The sequence below is a fragment of the Cupressus sempervirens genome, chromosome 9 (genome assembly GCF_028749045.1).
Source record: "Cupressus sempervirens isolate cs-2001-9-10 chromosome 9, ASM2874904v1, whole genome shotgun sequence".
NCBI classification, from domain to species: domain Eukaryota; kingdom Viridiplantae; phylum Streptophyta; class Pinopsida; order Cupressales; family Cupressaceae; genus Cupressus; species Cupressus sempervirens.
The window spans coordinates 693,961,558-693,965,851 of NC_143126.1; positions in this window are offsets into that span (position 1 = coordinate 693,961,558).

A 4,294-nucleotide genomic window follows, 5' to 3' on the forward strand; every position below is an offset into this window, starting at 1 on the left:
ACAAAGATTAGTCTCACCTCAACCTCAACTTGTAAAGGGAACTCATGGGGTTTGAGTCATAGAGATACCTTGACAATAACAAAAAAAACAATGTTATTTAGAACTTAATCATTTAGTTTTCTCTTCTCTTCTATTTTAGAAGTTAACCATGTGAATGTAGTACTCCTCTACCATTTCCCTCACTATGTTTGTGACTCTTCGTCTTTTCCCTATAGACAAGGGATTCTGTTGTATTTGATTAATAAACTTCTAACTTACATGGATTGAATTTCTTAAGTTGTCTCAACGTTGTTAGTTATTCCTTAATTATATATTGCCTTCACCTTTGGGAGGATGGTTTATGTTGAGTCCAATAAGATTTTCTCAGGTGCAATATTTATTTTACATGAAGATAAATATCTCTTGCGTCTTTAAATAAACTTTGATATACTAATTTCTAATGAGGAGCACATGCAACATGTTTTGTATATGATTTTCTCTAAAACTTGATTTTTCTTTCAATCCTTTAATCATAATATACATATTTACTCTTTAGCTACCCACATACCTAAACCAACCCCCAAACTACTTCATGGTGTAGGGAAAAAAGAGATGGCTAAGCCAATATAGGAAAAAAAAGAAAGGTTCTAATGGTCCCAATAAAGGCTTTCTATCAAATAATGATGGATCCATTTTTCTTTAGTTGCCAAAGTGAAAAATGTAACTAATGAGATCTTCTCAATCATGGACAAGTGACAAAGATAAGAGAGTTATCATATCTCAATTAAAGCTTGCCCATCCTGCTAGAAATCCTTTTAGATATATTTATAAACCTTGCTATCTCTTGAACTTTGTTTCTACAAGTGTTTTATCTTTAACCATGATTGTATTTCAAACAACTTCACTACTAAACGAAGGCAAATGTGTGCATTAACCTCACAAGGAGGTCAAGGAAGGCGAACATATTCTTAAATATGAAAGCATTGTTTCAATAAATTTCCGTTAAAAATAAAAGTTGTCTTTTATACAAAATATATTTTTATATTGCAAGCATTAGACTTCAAGTAATTGCCTGTAGAATTATATTTCTTCAATAATTTCATTTCATGGTATGTTAGAGGCTAGTAAAACCGAAGCCATAATTTCATTGTGCAATTTTTTAGCAAAGGTTTGTCCCCTTAGACATTCTTTATCATTAGGAGATCATGATTTTTGGGTTTCTACCATTTTGAGTCGTGTATTTTGTCACTCGGTTATATTATATCCATTTAAATAATAATAATTGGAAATATTGATGCAACATTTTTGGCTAGAAAAAAAACAAAAAATTCAAATTAAAAAAAATCACATTTTACTTAAAAAGATGAATTCATAATGTGAGCATTGGATTACAACATACAGTTTAGAATTCTCTTTATGGGCCACACACCCTATTGTAACTAAAAGAATATAGGGAGATCCATTTGCTAGAAAGATTCATGAGATAATAGAGATTATATAGTATAATTAATGCAATGGTGAATATGACAAGAAGGTATAAGTGATATAATATATGATTGATAATAATAAATACGAAATACTTTTGACTTTGTACTAATATTAATTCAAATATAATTCAACTTGAAGGAGCCCTTGAGAAATAGAATTTGTAATTGTATTACTTATGCGTATAAGATTTATGTGTGTTATATTGCTTCCATAATGTTATCTTGATACTGCATAAACTTTTAAGAAAAGAAAAACGTTCAGTAAACTTAGTATTACATTTAGGTTATTTTCTTTTGGGCTCCCTAGTAGGGCATTATATAGGATGTCTTCAAAATTTCAATAGATCTACAAGTGCCAAATCATAGATCCATGGATGCCAGTATGCTCAAATGCTCAAATGCTTGAGTGCTTGTGCAATGATAATGAATGTAAATGTCCTTCTTTGATGACAAAATTCACTATCTTCAATGAAGAAAGAAGATAGATATATGGAAGGAAATGCATGCTTGATTGATTGGAATGATATCCTTGAATAAATCCTTAGTTTATTGGCTTGAACTCCTTGTTGAATGCACCTTGAAGACTTTCTTGCATGGAAAATAGAATGCTTGAATGGATAATGGATGATGTGGATTCAATATAGAACTTGTGGATTGTTTATGTGAATAATGAAGTGACTAAGCCTCCTTTTTATATTGATTTCAACATCAAAATTGAAAGGGTCAACTACAATGAGTGGGAAAGAAATAAAATATCTTGGAATGGGCATAGAAACTCATAAATGAAATCCTCTATGTCTAGGTCAACCTCACCCCATACTAGGTATAGGTCCAAGTCACCCTGTATCTGGGAGACATTTTACATTGGAATAATCTCCACGATCTTGAGAGTGGAAAAGAAATGGTTGGAAACATGCATAAACTTGAGGAAAATGTAGAAAATTGAGAATAAATTCATCCATATTCTAGGAGATCACTAAAATTGGCTCCAAGAGGTCATAGATCTTCCAAATTAATGGCATCTAACTTTTAAGATAGTAAAATATGTTATTGGCCCAACAATGAAGCCACCATGCCAAAATCCCAGCTAACAGTGTAAGATGTGAGAAACTTGGTATAGGGAGAAATTAAATTAGCAAAAGCTATGATAAAAGATTCAAAGAGGTCTCTATAAAATATATATTTTGGATTATACATAGAAATCAAGGTAGGATTGGATGGAAGAACCTTTGATCAATATAACCTTTGATCAATATAATTAATTGATAGCTATAACATATCATATTGAAGCTCAACCATGGAGAAGGTTGGGAAAGGATATCTACCTACAAAATTCCTTAAAGAGTTATAATTAAGAGTATGGAATCTCGTGGTATGTCAACAAGATATTAGATCCAATGAATCTAAAAATTCTAAGGATATTTGGTGCATATATTGTAATATAGAAGGGGTCATTTAAAGTGGATGTTATAAGTCCATAGAGAAAATATTTGTCATAGTTAAATCAGTCAAGCCTAATTGTGTGCATTTTTTTTTTTTTTTGAGGAATGTGATATTTAATTGACAAAACATTGGTTGGATAAAAAACCCCTGGTCTTGAATGAAGAGTGTCAAGGAAATAAATGTTTCAATATCCACACTTGTAGTGAAGATAAAAATAATGATGTTAGATATTGTATACCATCATGGTAGGATTACCAAAATGCATATAGAATGGATATTAATCAACAACAAGGATATCAAAATGATTAGAAAACAATCAAACTATTGAGGAAGGAGAGAAATATGAAGGAATAACAGGACGATAAATAATTTAAATAATTTCGATTCTAGGAAAATAGGAAATTATGCCTCAAAATATTGGGAAAAAGAAGAAAAAACATGCATATTGTGGAAATGATGATAATGATAATATCAAATGTAATAATGCTAGAACATTTTATCTAAATGTTGGTCAACCTTCTTGAAGTGATGAGCTATAAAGAGAAGTAAGGGTAATCAAGAGAGTGCCACAATATAGAATCATAGTTTTTCATTAAATGGATGTGTGGTCAAACTCTTCAATAGAGGAACATTCTAGGTATTATGTAGTCAAAATTAATTCCTTTAAGTTCTATCATCTAAGGGTTTGTTTGCAAGGCTCCTTGATGTACAAATTAAGAAAAAATGAAATTATATTTTAGAGGGAAAGTGAATGCTCAACTGTCTATTTAAACCTCACCCAAAGTTCAACAATGTCATTTCATATTTATGAAATTTATTCCTCAAACATAATGGAAATCCCATTCATTTGATATTAGATATTGGAGGATGAAAACCCTCTAATATCCAAAAACTAGCTAGTGGGTAAAAACCAAGGGACTATGTAACATTAATCAATTTTGCCGATATATCTCACTTGAGATTCATTGTTCCTAACTCAAGTTGATCCTATTAATGCCGGACATGAGAGCCATCATAATGCAAACACAAGAAGAAATTTTGAAGCCGTGATTTGGAGTCACAAACCCTAGTTTGTTTGTGCATTTTTTCTTCAAATCAAGGGATCAGCGAATTTTTGGAGCACTTTGGGCCCAAACGGACATCACCATTGGATCCGGAAGGCCGTTTGCAGTCAGGATTCATATAAAACTTGTCATTTTTGGAGACAGGGCAATTTTGGCGATTTTTTGAGGCCTTCAGGGTCGCTGCCGTACGGATCGTACGGACGCAGCGCGGATTTTTTTTAAAAAAAAATATTTCCGGTAGCGCTGCCTCTGCGCCACCGCGCCACCCGCGCGCCGCCCGCAGCGGCCGCAGCCGGCAGCGCCGCCCGCGCTCCGCCGCGG